Raw genomic sequence first — 18,227 nt, 5'->3', positions numbered from 1 at the left:
CCAAGATGAAGAAAAAGCAGAAGGAAGTCTGGCTACTAAGGAAATTAGATACACTTATGAAAAAAAAAAAAGGCTTATCAAGGACCACTTAATGAAAAGATAATGTAACAAATATATATACATATATGTATATATGACATATATAACCCCTTGCTCAGAAAATGCCTAGCCAATGGACTGCGAGCAACTTTAAAGATTAAGTGCAAGGCAGCAAGACTACTCATTTGTCCTGCCCATAGGTACAGTGAGTAACTGCCCTGGCTAGAGTCAGGGACATGCTCTTGAGCCTGTCTGGTGGTCTGCAGAGGGATGTGATGTGGGCATGGTAGGTTTTCATTTGAATTGTGCTCCAAATGCATGCTTCAGTGCTTATCTGTTGTTGTTGTTGTCTTCTTTATCCGAATATAGAAAGAACTAGTTGTCAGGTACTGAGGGTAAGCGTGATAAAATTAATAGAAAATAGAATATGACATAATCATGTACATTCAGCACGAGTCCCTTGATTTATTTTGTGATCAGAGCTTTTTTGTTTCCTCATCTAGAAAATTGTGATAATTGGTGTTTATCTCATATTGCTGTACAAAAGCAGTTATGTTGTAAACTTTCTTTTCATGGTTGTCCCTGTGTTTTTCTGTTGTAATTTCCTTTTCTGTCTTAAACTTGGGTTATAATCTGTCTCGCCATAAAGGGCCTTCTGAATTCATCTTTTGACATTAGTTTGGCTATCAAATCATTGAGGGGAATAAACTGAGATGTGTGTGTAAGTCTGTGTGCTGTTTTTGCTGTCTTCTGTCATGCAGGCAGGACTAAAAAAACTTGAAAAGTTGACATCCCTTTAGTGGGAACTCTCAGTTTTTATTCAAGATCAAGGTACAGGAGTATTATTCTTTAGGAAAGTGTTTGTGGTCTCTTTGGTTGACCTTGTTTAGCACTGCTCTTGATACCATCTCATCACTGCATTGAGGAAATTGCATGTTTCTTCCTTCTGTGCAGGTAATTTGGTAAATTCCTTTTAATATGGCTCCACTGTTTTTAAAATTCAAAAAAAATGAGATCTGTACGATTACTATGTCAGTTTAGAGCATGTTGTTAGCTGGCAATAGCAACTGTGCTGCACAGCACACACAAGTCAGGGGCTGGATGTTTATGAAACATATGAGAATAGGTGTTGCATTTTCTTATGTACTACTTCACTTTACATAAACTGTATAGTGCCAAAAACACCCACACAAAAATAAAGTGCAATAGAAAAATGGCATTCAAATGTTAAGGATATGACTTCAAGCTCTTGCAGCCAAGTACAATAAAGTTGAGAGACATACTCCATTTATAAATCATACTGATGTTTCAGGTATTCCAGCTGATGCAATGGAGAGGACAGACCCCAAAAAGTGCATTATGTGAGATGCTATATGTAGGTACAGTAAGATGAACACAGTACCCTGAAATTCTAGTGGAAATACATCTGAAAATATTCTCTCTTTGATTTCTAACTTGTGACCACTGTGTTTTAATTCATTCTGTAAATGACTCCTATGTTTTTAACATCCCTGGATTCTAACAGTCTGCAAAATAAAATGTCCTCTGTCTCAGAATGGCATCCTTGCTTTGTTGCTATAGAAGATATCTGCCTTGATATGCCATGACACATATTGCACTGCTTCTCATGAGTAGAATTGTAGCAAGATGATATGCTTCACTGGTATTTCCTGAACAATCCATGCTGTTCTTGTATAGCACGGCTCCCAATCTCCTCTTCCACAGGCTCCCTGGTGAGATTTTGGGGCTAGCAAATACATCTTGAACTAGTCAGGGCGACAATAGACAAGTCGGAAGTGGCTGAATTGTAAGTTAAAGACAGAAGGGTTACAGTGACTTTAACTTGGGTCACATCCAAACACAATTTTAGAGGGATGAAGGGAAAGAAAGAAGTCTGCCTCTAGGGTTGTGAGCATGGACAGACCCTCTCACCCTGTAGTCTCTCATCTTGTTGGGTTTTGTTGTTGTTAGTGGTGGGTTTTTTGTTGTTTTTTTTGGGAGGGGAGCAAGGGAGAGCTTGTTTCCAACACTGCATCTTCCACATGTCTAGACACTGATATGTAAAGACACTTAAAGGGGTAGTGTTCCTTTTCTCTGTGGTTCCACCATTGCAGCAGGTAGTGAGTGATACCTGTTGTCATATTTCCAGTCCTTAAGTTTACTCAGAGCCTAGAAAAAGTCTACCTTAGCCCTTGGATACAATTCTGACCATCTTTCACTTTTACATTCTGGCTTGGTTTATTCTAAGGCATGTCAAATGGAAGAAGTGGAAAAGGAAGAGAAGCCATAGAAAGAAGAATGGAAAATCATCTAATAAAGCAACATCAGTACATAATATAATACTAAAAAATTAGTTAGAAGATTAACTTCTAAACTACACAGTCCTCTCATCGTGGGCTTTCCAAGTAGCCACCCTGTTCCATCACTGAGTTTCCTTGTCAGTGTTTCAGAGGACATTCAGCACTAGATAGCATTGTTACTCCACTCTGTGTATGGCTCAGAGCTTGGCTGTTCTGCCTAGTCACTGGTGGATCATGTCTTCAAATAGTCCATCAGCCATGCAAAACTTCAGTGAGAGTGCTTTAAAAGATAAAATGGTCTACTTCTCAGCACTGAAATGTCACTTCTGCTACAGAATGTGATCATTCTGTTACAGTGATACTGTGTGGGCTAAATTTACTCGTGTTTGCTGTGTTATCATTCTCCTGCTCCCTTTTGCTCTGCTACTGATCTGCATTGAAACTTTATAGCAAAAACTTCTCTTAAGAAGCCAGACCCTCAGAAAACAGATTTCCACGGGGTAATTTTCTTCTTCAGTAGTTGAGGGTCACCTTGCCCAGTCTGTTGGGGGCTTCAGCTTGCTTTTTGTTCTCCAAGCTTAACTAAATTGAAAATTGTTTGGAGACGGTGAAGCTAATTGTCCTAATTAATACAAGTGGGCCCAGGTAGGGATAGAACTTGAGACCAGTCAGGTGGTATGGGTAAAAAAAAAAAACTCCATTTGAGAACTAGATACTGAAATGAAATGGAGAAGTTGAGGATTCCTAAGACTGAGGATTCCAAAGATATTCCTCCACTAAGATTTTGGGGTTTTTTACTTTGGGTGTTTTTGGTTTTTTTTTTTTGTTTGTTTGTTGTTTTTTTTGTTTGTTTGTTTTTGGTTGGTTTTGTTTGTTTGTTTGTTTTTGTTTTTTTTTTTTTCCCTGCTTGGATTGTTGTGTAATGTGTTGAATGTGTGGATTTTTGGATATGAGAAGTCACATCTGAGAGAGGGAGGTTACCTTAAAGAAAATGCTTCCTTTCAAATAAAGAGCAGTGAGTGGTTACTGCAGCCTTGTAGCTTTTGTTGACTTGGAAATAGTGGTGCATTTCATGCTGTGTCAGAATGTGCTAGGTTCATCCAGCAGCTGGAGATGTATGGATTAGCCACCAAGTGTGGAAGTACAAGGGAAAGTGCAGGATTTTGTTGTGTTTTTACTATGTTGTAATTCTGAAATGAAAACTATGACAATGCTAACAAGGTTCATGAAGGGGAATCTTTTTTGAACAGGAGTTTTTCATAGAAATGGTTAAAAAAAAACCTTGGAAATCTTTGAAGGTGTAGTTTTTGTGTAAGGAGATGGAAGAATATTATGCTCCTCTAACAAGCATCTATCATTTCCTTGCTATTTACTCTGCTCCTTGATCATCCCTCTCCATTTCTGAGCTACCTTTATGTCGGTAGCTGTCACTGTAGCCTTCTACTTGCTCCCTTGCATCTGACAAAGACTCTAAACAGGGCACATTCTGGTTGTTGACTTTGAGAGTAGATTTTAGCCCAATTTGCATAGATAAGATTTGGCGTGTTATCCTGTCCCGAGTGTCTGTTCAGTGAAAAACATGCAGCTATCTGTGCCTCTATCATTTTGTTTGCCAGCAACCTGGCAAGAAAAACTCTTTTCAGGTTCTGACCTGGCTGATGGCTATTTGATGGCATAGAAAAAGAGGAAATAAATAGCAGTTGAAGTAGTCTAAAACACATTACTTAGGTAAGGATTTAGACTAAAATCCTGCATTTCCCTATCGCCTTCAAGAATGCCATTGAACAATATTTCTAACCACCACACCTTTTCTTGTACCTGTGGACTTAAAGGCTTTGCCCTTGAGGAAAATTACTTCCCTAACCCTGGCAATAACACAGTTAAAGGTATGGGAATAGGTCAGCCAGTGCCTGTTATGGTCCTGTAACCACAAGATAATCCATCTTCCCCTTCATAAAAATTTGGCTGCAGTATTATTGTGTGTAACGCATGCTGATTCTAGAAGCTGTATGAATTGTATACATCTTGCACATCAGTTTCAGTGTCTTAAAAAATGAAGAGTTTTTTTTCCTTTTTCCCCTTCCTTTGAAGTTTTAAAGCAGAACTTGCTGGTGACCCACTTTTGCTAACAGTTCTCTTAACTAACCCCTGTACTCACTTATACATTTTTTTTCTCTTCCACCCACTGTCTGTCTAGCCTGGTTTAAAATTTTTATATATGTACTTTTAAAAAATTGATTAGTTGGAGAGCTGCCCGTTCTTCTGCGCTGTATAATAAGGATTTAAAAACTGCACACTGAATTCTGTATAGTGTAATTAAAACTGACCCAGATTTGGACCTGAGAACACCAGGACTTAGCCAAACTTGCCATGAGCTGAGTTCTGATGGCAGATGGAAGCTAATGAGGACACACTACACTCCAGAATTTCCCAGCTGCTTGGCCCCTTTTTGTACAAACAAGGTTTGGAGTGAAGTCCCAATCCCAAGAGCATGTTTAAGCGAACGTACTGCACCCAGTGTTTTGGGAAACAAGGCAGTGCTGTCAGACTGCTTTGGGAAAATTTTGAGGCATTATTTCTAATGGGCTTTTACTGCGATCAGTGTCGTGAATATGCTGTCTTCCACCTTGTCCTAGTCTGAGTGTGATCATATGGTTCAGACTCTATATGAATACCCTCCTCCCATTTCATTTGGGAGGGTTTCCACTTTAAATTAATGGAGTCTTAAGATACCAAAGAACTGGGTCTCCCTTCGACCTGTGGTTCCCTTAAGTGGATTCAATGTCCTGGGACTATTCAGGCAGATGTAATTGAATCAGTTTGAAGCAGCTGTAGCTGGCATGTGGTCTCTCAGATTGCTAGCACCTGCTTGGTTTGGGTTTTTTTGTTGTTTGTAACTCACTAGAGTGAAAATAGTGCCAAAACCAGCATTGGTCTTGGACCTGTTAAAGCACTCCAGCTCCTATATCCCTTTCCCCTTCTAGCCCAGCCACCTCATTACTGGTGCCTGCAATAATGTTGGTAGTGAGCAGAAACAGGTTTATGCTTCCCCTCCAACTGCCTCCCTCCCCTTCAAGCCACTGCGCTGCCAACACTGTCTCTCTTCTTCATAAGCAGTAAGACTTAATCGTGCTCAGGTGTGAAGAGTGTCTGTGCCCTCCCTAGAAAATTAGGCAGCTTATGATTTTCTGTGTCTGATGCAGGCAGCACCAAATTTATCTGCTGCCCTAACAGTCTCACTGCTGGCACAGCAAAGTTACTGTTCTTCATGTGTAACAAATGACCAAGGAGGTCTGGGAGGTGCTGTTCAATGCTTCTGCTCCCTTCATCTGGTGCAGCATACATAGATTTTGGTTACTGTGTTCCTACTCCAGTCAAACTTTTAATATGGTAAGATTTCAGAAGGGACCATGAGTTACTTGGTTGCCTCTCTGTATCGTGTGAGTTATTGTAATCAAAGTTCAAATTAAACACAGTCGTGCACTTGGCCAAATACAGTAACAACACACAGTAGTGTGGTTTTCAATGTAATATTTCAAGATGGCACATTGCAACGTTATTTTGTTTAATATATCCCTCCATGGACTTCCCCTTATTTTGTGCATATAGTTTATTATTTGGTATTAGCCCCACATCTCACTTCTTGATCTTTTGCTCTCTCTCCCCCCCCCTCCCCACCCCCTTCCCTCCCCATTTTTTTGGGTATTACCACTTATTTCTAGGGTTGAGAGGGTTTTGTCCTCAGCTAATGTATGGGTGTATGGAACCTGATTGTCTCCTGCAATAGCTTTAAAAATTGCTATTTTGGGGAATTAAAGGTCAGTTCCTGAAAGTGTTCTGGGTTCTAAAGCTATTTCTTTCTTTCTTTCTCTCCTTTTAATCTACATCTCGCATTTCTATCACATTGTGAAAGGTTTTGGTTTGTCTGTAGATATTTGGGATGTAGGCAAAGTCTCTCCTCCCATGGAATAATCCATCTTTGCTCGGGCACGTGTGTTAATCCACAGCTCTCTGTGGTTTGTTGAGTGCAGGCATTTGAAAGGTATTACTGAAGGCAACTTCTCTGGGGCTCAAAATACAATTTCAACTCAGTGGAAGTTAAATGCCAGTTTAAACATATAGAATTAATTGGGTTTGGGATTTTTGCAGTATACAGGAGATGTTTCCCTTTATGTATTTGTTTTTACAGTACAAAATACTCCTGGTTTTACCTTTTAATTTGCATTATGTGGTTAGATACCCTGATAAATTACCTATGTGTAACTGTGAAAGTGGTGCAGCTAAACATTTTAATAGTTGTCTGATGGAACTACAAAGGAAAAAAGAAAAGTGTAATTCCAATCAAGACAGAATTGTTTTTACTAATCCAGTAAGATAATATCACCACTTGATTTTTCTCTTGTCCTGTTGTGATTTGTAGTGTTTTGTTTGTTTGTGGACTTACTTTGTTTTCTTCCAGTCTATACTCTGTCTTTCCTACTCCCTTTTGGTTAGTCTCAAAATGTCTACCAATAAAAACATCCGTATGTAATGATAGCTTTTGCTACTCTTTGTAGTCTGGAAGTGTTGCAGCTGCAGATATCATCTACTGAATAAAATGTCAGCCACCAGTTCTAATAGGGGAAGCTACTAAGGCTTAAGTTAAGAAACAGACAAGGACTGTGGCTCTCAATTTTTAGAGATACTACTTTAAAACATTTTCACTATAAGTGACACTTTTTGTGAATTAAATAATAGAGAGTAAATATGGAATATTTTATCTTTTTCAGATGTTTTGAGTACCTAGAATTCTTTGATGAGATCAGTAGAATTATGGAATGGAAGCTGTTATTGACACCACAATGAATATAGCACCCATGGATATCTAAATAAATAGCAACAGCAAATTCAAAAATGTTGTTTGTACGCAAAAAATACTTGGGGGTGTGGGGGGGAAACAGGCACAGAGTAAGTATGCAGGTGTCTATCTTAGGATTTCTTAGTGCCATTTGTAGCCAGCCAGAACAAGAAAGCATCTGCCACTCTTATGGTTGTCTTGAAAATAAATATAGTTTTAGGTCAGCAGCAAGTGCTAGCTGATATATTTTATTTCTAGAATGCTTTTTTTTTTTTCATGTACTAAAGTTTTCTTTAGAAATATAGGCACTAAATAATTGTGAATTCTACACTAAGTACAAGAGGTAGTAAAGAACCAGCAGAATTTATGTTCTGAAGAAATCTATCTGGCATTTGCAAAACCAAAAATATATAGGTGTTCTTTTCAGTCTGCTAACATCCTGATGATGAGTTGTAAATGAAGTGGTGTTTATTGTGCTGGACCGTGCTTTTTGTACATTTAATTTGAAGGTATCAATTCAGAGACTGTACATCTCTTACTTGGATGCAGATAACTGGTCGATTTTATGTGAATCATGCTAGCTTTTTGTGCCTAAGGAATACAGCACTTTTCAAGCTAAGATATATTAGTAACTAGCACAGGAGGGTGACAGAAAGGACAACAAAGGGAGTTAATAAATTGATAATGAAGCAGGATTATAGAGGATTGAGCATGGATATTAGAACCATTTCAAACATACTTTTTAATCACTACCACTCTACTCTGATTCTGTCTAGTAGCACCACCCTGAAATGTATTGTTGAGTATTTGGGAAAAGACCACTTGATTTGTCACTTACTGGCAAGCATGTCCACATCCTTGACAGGGGTCAAGAGGTTAAATGAATGACAAGCAAGATTCTTCCGTTTGCTGTGCAGCCAGCCTCTCTAGAAAAGCCTTTACTTATTTAACTTGACAAAAATATTTGGAAAACTTGCAGTACAGTTTGTCTGTCTGATCTACAAAAAAATCTCTTATTTTCTGGACTTTGCCTTCCATCGCTGCATCATAAACATACAAAGTTAAGAAATCTGTGACCAATTTAACACTGAAGTGAATATAAAAAGAAACTTCTAACTAACAAATAAAACTCCGTAAGTGAATCAAACTAATGCTAAGTACAGAGGAGGGGATGGTAACAAAAATGAGATGGGCTCTAAATCAAAGAGCATTTTCAAGAAGAAATCTCAAGCCAATTATTTCTGTTACATTAACCAGGCAGTTTCTTGAAAGAAGTATGAGCTGTCTCATGCATACTTAGAACATATAGCTCCTGTCCACTTCCCAAAGCTTCAGTTTTTGCTTTTCCCAAAAATTCCATGCTCAACAACTGGGCAGAAGTCTATGCTGAATTAAATTTTATTGTTCTGGTGTTCTTCATCCATTTGCAATGCACATAATCAGGAATTCAGCTATGTCCCAAGAAACCCATTTAACCTAATGAGAGCAAATGGCAATGGGTGTTCCTTACCCGAGACAGCAGTACCAATGTTTCTGCTTAATTGGGACATATTTGGCTGGTTCCAGTGCTTCAAGTGGTTTTTTAACAGGTGTTTAATGGGTGTGGGATTCTGAACTCTGCCCTTTCGATACAGCAGTTGCCAAATAAAGATTAACAGAAATAAAAAGATCTAATACAGAATAATAATTTTTGTCTTTGTATATTTATTCAGCATAATTTTTACTTTAAGTCGCAGGCGGGTGGGGAGGTGTTTCTTCTTATAATTGAGAAAGTCCATTAAATAGAACAACAGGATGTCTAGCAGGGTGTCCTAATTAAAATTACCCTGTAATTTGAACAAAACATTCATTTGTATGTAGCTAAGGTTGACCTAAACCCCATCTAAATCAGGAAAAATTATTATACAATTTTTTTTTTCTTCTGAAAATGAAACTTAGCATTCTGCCAGCAAACAGCATGGTTCTGTTATTATACAGTATTCAAGGGTAAGGATTTTCTCTTCAGTGTTCAAAAAATAATGTTTTGAGTAAATTTAACAAGAGGGTTCTCTCCTACCACTACCCTTCGATAGTATTCATTCATGGCTGTGTTTCTGTGGTATTTGAAAGCAGAGACAATTTTGTTCTGTGCATACTGTAAGGCCATCTGAAGCCTTTGGTTGTGGCCAGTGTACTGGTGAACTAATAAGCAACTGAGATAGCAGCTGCTTAGCAGGACTGATTGGCTCAGGCTTGACTTTGCTCTCTGCGACTCCACAGTTTCTGACTGGCTTGGAGTGTGAGCTGGGTAATTTTGTTATCTCGGGGAGTGTGGGCCTGCATACATAATCCAGGCTGTCTACACAACTGAGGAGATTCCTGTAAAAATGACCCGCTCGTGCTCTGCCTGTCATGCTTTGAAATGCTGCTGAGGCAAATTGTATTTAATATAATTTGTCAAATCTAAGTGAATGTTTGAAAAAAGTAACTTCAGAAATATTGTATTTAAAAAGAAACTTGCAGCATCCTTAACTTGATAGAGCTGCACAAACTGCTGCTTGTGCTTCCAGGACACAAGGTGGTGGAAGTTTGTGTAGTTATTTATTTATTTATGCCCACTTTCTGGGCAGGTTGGAATGAGGAGGATTTTCAAAAATGCCCAAAACTGGTCTGAGTATGCTGCTGGTGGATTCAACTTAGACTTCTTTACCATAATTTAAGTGGAAAGAGAATCACACCCTTTTTCCTTTGGATAATCCCACCAATATGTACAAAGAGTGAAACTTGATAAATGCCAATACTTAATTTGGTGCAACAGGACTTCCCTTCCACTGAATTATTCTTCTGCTTAAACCAGCTTTTTACATTTTCATCTCTCAGTGTCAGTAGACTGTATAACAACAAAAGAAAAGAAAGGGAAAAATCTGATGAACGATTTGCTTAACCTACTTTAAGCTCCAAGAAGAATTGTTAAAAAGAAGATAAAATTTGAGGCTAGTGTTGTGGTAATACACTTTTCAACTGATCAAGAGCACTTGAATATAAAGTATTCAAATGTTGGCATAATTTACAATTTTAAATTCCTGTCATTGTTTTAAAGACAGTCAGATCTGATGTGGGCACATGTAGTATTGTAGAAAGAGTAAAATTGATTCCATCAAACAGGTATTGGCCAAGGTTATTTTTATATGTGTGTCTGCACATATATGTTATCATGTGGATATTTAAGCATGCATGTTTTCCAAAGGACAGTTATCTTGCAGAGAAATGTATTCAGTAACACCACAGGAGGACTATCTACACAAATTGGTTGTACTGGTAACTGTACCTTAAGGGCAGTTGAAGGAAACTGGGAAACTCCTGTTGGGGGAACCAGCATGGGTTGTGTAACAACCCATACAGCTGTCTATGGTGGATAGAATAACTGTAACCATCTTGAGAGTGTGTAGAAGACTGGAATGAAAAACAGTAGTTGTGTGGATGCCATTGCTTCAGACTCTCATATGCTGGAAAGCATTTTTTGTTATTGAACAAAAGTCACCAGTTCTTATGCCTGGTCTGGTGTCCTGCCCTTGAGGCCTGGTTCTAATTTGGCAATACAAATTCTAACTGCAGTACTGAAAAGGTGGGTATTGATTGTTGAGCTGATGAAAACAGGTGAAGATCAGGTGTCTGCACCGATTCTTTTTCTCAGTCACTTTAATTTCCAAAGATTGTGAATCACCTGTAGGTGCTAACTGGCTAGTGAAGCTCTTCCTTAGTGACTCCTTCTCCTGAAGATATTGTAGCTGGTGGTGTCAGGTGATTCCCTACCACCAAAGGATCTTGCTTATAGGATGTAAAATATTCCAATTCTTTGGAGCAGAGAAGCAAAAGGAAGGGAACTTCAGTGTCTTCTGTAGTCAGCTGAAATCCAGATGCCCATCCTGCACAGCTATTTGGATAGAGTGGCTTTAGAGCTACTGAGGGCCACAAAGTTAGTTTCTAGTCAGGACTGAATTGATGTTTCTTCCCTGGAAATCAGCAAAAGAGATGTGTAGTAGTGGTTACTGCAGAGATGTAAAGGAAAATTCCTGCTCTTTATCTCCAAGTGTATTTTCTGAAGTCCTTGAAAAATTTTTCAGGAGCTTCACCATATTCTGGTAACAGTGGTTCTTAATCACATGCTTTATCATTTGCCTCAATTCTTTCCATTTGAATGTGGGACCGTACCTTATTGCCTCAGGGAAGTCTTACTCTGTAATGTATGTCACTTGAGGCTAATTCAACCTGCCACTTGGAAAATGCCCTTGGTGGAGATTGTAGCAGTGCACCATTATCTCAAGCTATTTTTCATCAGAGGCAAACTGCATCTGTTTTGTATGATCTGCATAGTCCAGCAGTTTATTTTAGGTTACTGTGTGAGGTGGGGTCTTTTTTACCTGTAAAGCTGTGATTAGTTTGAGTTCCAGCTATGTGATAAGAGTCTTTCTCCTGTGTCATACCAAAGCAGCCCTAGATATCACAAGGTGTAGGTCTACAGCAGCTTAAAATAATCAGCGTTGATGCTGCTCTGTTGCTGTTCCTCCACTTGAATAGTTCTGCTGCCTCCCTAGCTCTAATCCTCAGATTTTCTGCTTAGATCTCGAGCTGCAATGAGGGTTTGATGTAGCTAAAAACACATGGGCAATAAACCTTCATTCAGCTGAAAGCTTCCTGAAACAGGCAATTACACAGTCCTGGCTCTAGGGTGGACCTGGGGACATGTGACAAGGAGAGGAAGGAGGTAAGGGAAGGTTGGTATTGTGACAGCTCCAGTTAAAATCAGCTTACATCATAACACAACCATGCTTGTAAGGTTCTGGAAATGATAATCCAGTGGTTTCAGTAAGATACAGCTGTGAGCATAGGATATGATAATCAGGGGAACTGTGGCTTTGGAATTTCCTTCCTCCGCTGTTTTCTAATGCATCATTTTGGTATACATCAGAAACACTGAAGATCACACACCTCAACCTTTCCACCCTTGAAAAGGGAAAATGATATGAAGGCTTGATTAATTTCTTTTATGAGGTTTGGTTGCTGTATGTCACTAGAAGCAGATCAGGCAGAGGGAAAAAAAAGAAAACATTTTTATAAGCAGTAGGGAATTCTCCCCTTTGAAAAAGAGCTAAAACTTCATTACCATTTCAGCCAGCTTTAAATTAAAATTTGCATCTGAAAATAATCCATAATGTGTTTTGAGTGCCAGTGAGTCACATCAGAGCAGTATCAGCACAAGTTTCTTGTGTGTACAGCTTGAGATGTGGCTCCTGTATGGTCAGTAACAGTGCTACTGTGCTCCTCATGCTGGAGTGAGAATTCCTATGGAATTAACACTTAGTCTTGTGCTGATCACATAAAGCCACATGCCTGGGTGGGGCAAACTGAATGGAGCAGATGACTGCTGGGTCCTGAATTCTATACCTGCTTTGTGTGCAGACTCACTTGGCCTAGTGCTTTTTACCAAGACTGGTCCTATTCCATTCCATTGCAGTAGGTCTGTTTACACCAGAAGAGGTTTCTCTTGTAATTTCTGTAGGACAGGCCCTTTGAGTCAGTGATTGGGTCATCTTTCACCTATCCCTACACCACTGAATGGTGATACTTTAATTTTTCTGCCCTACTGAGCACAAGTCATTGAGTTGGATGTTGGGATGAGGAGAGGTCAGAAGTGAAGCTAGCAGCTCTGCTAGAATGAGAAAACTACTCTGTATCCTTAGGTTTTGCACTTGAGAGCATGTAGGCATCTGTAGCGTGCAATCTGGAATGGATTTTTTTTGGTTTTTTTTGTTTTTTCCTGCAAGGTTGTTATGTCAAATCTACATGGTTTATATCTGTAGCAGTCCTAAGCAATTGGTACCTCAACTGCACAGCCTTTGGAAAAAAAGTTTTGCTGATTGTATCAGGCTTTTGGTAGGGCATATGTTGGAATTCCTGACAACCGTTTCTAAAGAGTTTTCCATCATGCAAGGTCTTAAAATATAATTTTCTCGTCTTTCCCCCCCCCCCCCCTTCTCCTCAGGGAACTAGAGGGCTTGACGCATCCTTTACATCCTGCATTTACTGTGACCACAGTCCCTCCCTGTTCTCACAAGTGGAGCTCAGCCCTGCTTCCCTTCCTGTTGATTCCCAGTCAGCTACATGGTAAGTTTTCATTATCTCTAGACTTGTTGCCATGAGGTAAAGCTCTGGCAGACTCTCCTGAAAATCCATTAGCACTGGGCATTGAGGGCAGAGCACTTCATGCCTATCAGAGGTCGTTCAGTTGTATTCCAGGCTGACTGCAAGGAAAGGAAGATAGTATTGAATTAGCATTGCAGCTGAACTTCAGCATAGATTGTTATAGGAATAAAATATGAAGTAAAATATGTGACAGAATTAAATCCATCAGTTCTAATAAAAGAAACAGAAGAAAGCAAAGAAATATTGGACCCTTAAATCCCATTAACCAGGCCAGAGAGAGAATGCGTTAAAAGGAAGCTGCACTGTATCTTTTTTCATTGTTTGATGAAATAATCTTTTTCACCCTTTAAGTAGTGTGTTTAAAACTCTAGTATTTCTGAAACAAAGGGAATATACAGCCACCGAGCTAGCTGGTTTTTATACCTTCCTTTCTGAGTATTGTCCTTCAGTGCAATACAGAGCCATTTCTTTGTTCTCACAAGCTAGCAGTTAAATTGTATGTAAATGTATGCAAATTAGATGCTGTCTAATAAAGAGAGTCATTAGATGGAAGAAATATTTAGTTTAGGGGGGAAAAAAGAGAAGAAAGCAGGTGTATTTTGCAATAGAAAAATGTAAGATTGCAAAAGCCCCTCAAACTTTGGGTGAAGGCTTTTTATAAAGCCATTAAAATATTTTCTAAAAGGCTTGCCCTACTCTTGGTCCTATTTTATGTGTGTTTTTTATGTATGTGCACTTCTGTGTTCCTAAGACTCACTGGCTGTGCTATACGTACAGACATGTAAGTATTGCACTCATAAGTATTTTATTTCTTTAAGTCATGTGGCTATGAATTTACACACATGTACCTTGTACTAGGGTGTGTTTTCTGCTTACTGACTAGATAGAGGTGGAATTCATGTGGTAAATTTTATTTTCTTAGGTTGATTTATTCATCATATGCCCTGACTGGGTACCTTGTCTCACTAAATCATCTTCCTCCATTTTGTCAACCCTCTCCTCAACAATTTTAAAGCTTTATTTTTTTTCCCCCATTTTATTTATTCATCAGTGCTCAGTGCCAGATGCATTTCCATTCTTTCACTTATATTTTCTGCCAAGTTATCCCTTTTGAGGTATGGACCTGATTTAAACATGAAGCAGCAATGACCTTTTTAAACATGAAGTTGCAGCTTTACTATCAGATGTCATAACACTAAAATGCTCAGAATGTGAAGCTTTGTGTCATCCAAAACTGGAGATTCCACATCTATGGATGGAGCACCTATATCCATCTAGGTTCTGAAAGATTTAAAATAGATGACCCTTATTTTCTTGCCACTTCCACGGAGATGAAATTTGAGACTTGTCTCTACATTTTGAATTTCTACTCCTGACCTTTCAGTACTTCTGTTTAAGTGGACCAATATACAAAGGTGATATGGCTCAATTATTTTCAAGTCTTTGTTGTATTTTGTTTCTGATGGTCTGTTAGCATGGTTTCAGGCAGAGAAGATAGCTGTATGTCAACTTGCCTATTTGTTCTGTTGCAGTTTTGCAAGACTGGAAATCTAAAGACATATATGTATATGTGTATAAAATATATGTATATAAAAATAATGTTGTTTAAATATTTACATACAAAACCAAAGGATTGGCTTCTTTCCCAGAATTACTGGAACTACCTTCCCCATGAACATTTGGACTTGAGAAATCTCTACAGCAACACATTTTTACTGAAACTAAACAACTTGTGAAGTAGCTAGCTCTGCACCCCTCGTTGTTCATATGGGTTCTTTAGCTTAGAGTGATGGAGAGACCTCTCTGCATGAGTAGTTCATGTCCAGCTAGTTATGATAAGATTATCTTTTATTGCCATTTCCACCTATCAGTTCCTCTTTGGCTTATTAGAGACATCTTACAAGGGAAGCTTTGGCAGAGAGGGAGTATTTTTGCCACAGTTTTAGGACAGGTCCATGCTGTGTGCTGCATCTGAGCAGTGTGTGCAGTCTGGGCACTGCATTCCTTTCTGGGCAGCTAAAGAGCAGTCAGACTGATCACTCAGAACGAGCTGACCCCCAGCTGCCCAGTGTCCCAACCACCCTAGCCTTAGCAGTCAGCAGAGAAGCCATAAAGTGTCTGCTACCCAGTGGGAAATGTAGGCAGGGTGATTGTAAGGGCATGGTGGAGGTTTGGCAGTGAATATTTCAGATACTCTTGAAGGCATAATAGAATATGCAAAGGTGAAGATTGTGAGGAATGCAAAGGAAATCTGAGCTGTAATATAAGGATGCTAGAGAGAGATGAGGTTAAATTGAGTTGTAACATGGGATATATTGGTGACTAGGAGGGATTAGGCCATGTTTGCAAGCAGAAAATGTTGGTGCTTTACTGACTCACTCAGGGCACCACTCTTCTAGGCTGTCTGGTATTGAATGTCCAGGAGAACTGAGTCATTAGTGATGTAGGCATTTAACATGGATTTTTACACAGAGTTTTCAATCTAGTTAGGTGTAGTTATGCACATTCTTGAGATTTTGGGAGGTGGTGATTAACACTGAAACCCTAATTGTGAGATTTACACTGGACGTGGAACAGTCTAGCAAAGCACCTTCTAGCTTTCACATTCTTGATCAGGTTGAAAAAAATACATGTAGGTGAGTGATACTCAAATGGGAGAAGAGTGATGTAGGTTTAGGGATTTGATCAATTCCATATTCCTTCCCATGCTCCCTGTGGTCTGGAATAATTGTTCAGGGCAGGAGAGGATTCAGTGCCTTACCTACTTCTGAGGATCTGCATCTTGCTACCATATCCATCTCAACAATAATAATCATAATACAGCTTTCCTACTTTTGAAGTATATTGCAAGTATATATATGCTTTAGAAGATGTGAGACTTCTGTGTCTTGTGATGATGAATCCAACAACAGTACTGTAGGTAGATATGAGAACCAAACCCCTGGTGCATCAGATCAGATCCATCCTGTTAATGTCTTCAGCTTCAGCAGTGAGAAGCACAAGAAATCCTAAGCTGTAATAGTGGAACAACTAAGGTTTTTCACTAGTGATCTTGATAATAAATGAGAATTTTTAAAGCTGCACCTCTCAGGAGTTTTTGCAACTTTAAAGAAATAGTTATAAGAAATAAAATATGCCACACTAAACTAATCCTAGAGCTAACAAACAGGCATTGGGACTAGAAGCTTTTGCTATTACCGACTGCTTATTATTGTTATTATTATTATTTCTTTTTAATTATGCAAAGTGCTAATCAGTTTGATTATGCACAGTGCTAATCAGGTTAATTATGCAAAGTGCTAATCAGTTATTCTCTAAGCACACGAGGAGAGCAGAGGTGCTGGCAGTGAATGGTGGTTCTAGATGGGGGTAGTCACGGCAGTCATTCCTTATTAAAAAAGGAGTAGGTGAGATGATAGGGGTTTTTGCTTCCATTAAAAAGTAAATAATAAAAAAAAAAAAAAGAAAGCTGTGAGGGGGATAGTTCTGATGGGGTAATTCTTCTTTCACAGCAAGGCAGACTTTTTTTCCAAGTCATCTCATGCTGCTGGATAATTTCTGTAGGAGTTTGAGTGCACTGATTTGGGCAAATGTATTGCAGGGGAGTCTTTTAATGGCATGGGTGCAAGGTGCGCCCACTTAATAGGTCAGGGTGCATAACTAGAAAAATCACAAATTAAGGGAGTTTGGTCAATCTAACAGTCACCTTTTAAGCACTGGTAAGTGGGATAGTGATAATGTAACGTGGATGGCAGTTGTTCATGTGTTATTATGGCTGAAGATCCTGTATGCGCATACAAAATGTGTTTCTTTCAGGGTAATGCCTTTAAAAGCTGTAGCAATGTAGGGTTCCTTATCAGTGGAACCCATGTTAGGTTGTGTTTCTTCTTCCCCTTTAGCACTAAATTAAAAACTATAATTTTGGATTCCTGTGAAACAAGATCTGTTTTCACTAAGCTATGTTTTCCCATCAATTACAGAAGATTCAGTGTGTCTCTCTTAGTATGCTCAGTGTCTAATATCTAACCAGTATTCCTTATTTGATTATGTTTCAGTGTTGGTGTGGGATACATAAGCAGTACTTTTTTCAGTTAGTAATGGGGATGACATTCCCAGAGCAGAAAGCTACTTGCTCATAAAAGTCCTGGGTAAAAGATCTTAAGAGATTTTTGAAGTCATTAAAACAAAAGACTGTTTCATATAAGGCCAGCAGTACTAGAAGGTTACTGCACCAGAAATGCAAGTGAAATTTTCATTGAAAAAATAAGCATTGAAGGCACTAACTTATGGTGAGTCATGACAAATTTTACAGTGTATTTAGGGTAGGAAGTAAAGCAAAAAATCACTAGTATATGGCTTAAACCAGAGCCTGAAAATTAATAATATTTCCTTCTGGGCTTTGTGACTACTCTGTAAGACACTGATCCTTAAAACACGTTTACTACCAAATATGTGGTCACAGATGTTCCTCTATTCTTATAAATTCTTTCTGGTGCTAGAAATCTAGACAAATCAATTGTCCAACAAGTCTAGTGCCTTAGGTCTGGAGGAGGAGAGTATGTGATGCAAATTATTTAAGTGAGAGGGGGACATACCAGACACAGAGTCCTGAGACTCTGCATGCTTTGCTGTCTGAGCATCAGGTGGGAGTCAAATCCTAAGAAAACTCAGGTTTCATTTTCCTGTGGATATTTCCCTATAGTATCTAAAAAGTTCTGTAGAATCAGAAGATCCTTGAAAGGCCAACAGCATAAACTCTACTCCGTAGTATTTACATTTTAGAAATGTAAATCTACCTGAGACATAATCATAACTTCTGTTGAATTTTACCATCTCAGATTACTGTCCTTCTGACAAATTGGGGAACT

General features: G+C 38.8%; 1 protein-coding gene across 23 annotated transcripts in view; it reads left to right on the top strand.

Annotated features, from left to right (window-relative positions):
* Positions 1 to 18,227, top strand: part of ZBTB20 (zinc finger and BTB domain containing 20) — a 503,540-nt gene that overhangs the window by 107,251 nt on the left and 378,062 nt on the right. For 16 of the 23 annotated variants that reach the window (XM_021548925.3, XM_085591313.1, XM_077781234.2 and 13 more), the window contains exon 3: positions 13,199 to 13,320. The exons of the other annotated variants lie outside the window; for them this stretch is intronic. The gene's annotated coding sequence lies outside the window, so the exon portion shown is untranslated. The remainder of the gene's footprint in view (positions 1 to 13,198; positions 13,321 to 18,227) is intronic. 23 annotated transcript variants of the gene reach the window in all.

Source organism: Lonchura striata, chromosome 1 (assembly GCF_050655825.1).
Source record: "Lonchura striata isolate lonStrDom1 chromosome 1, ASM5065582v1, whole genome shotgun sequence".
Taxonomy (NCBI): Eukaryota; Metazoa; Chordata; class Aves; order Passeriformes; family Estrildidae; genus Lonchura; species Lonchura striata.
Note: the sequence above shows the minus strand (reverse complement) of the source record. Positions and strands in the feature narration are given on the sequence as shown.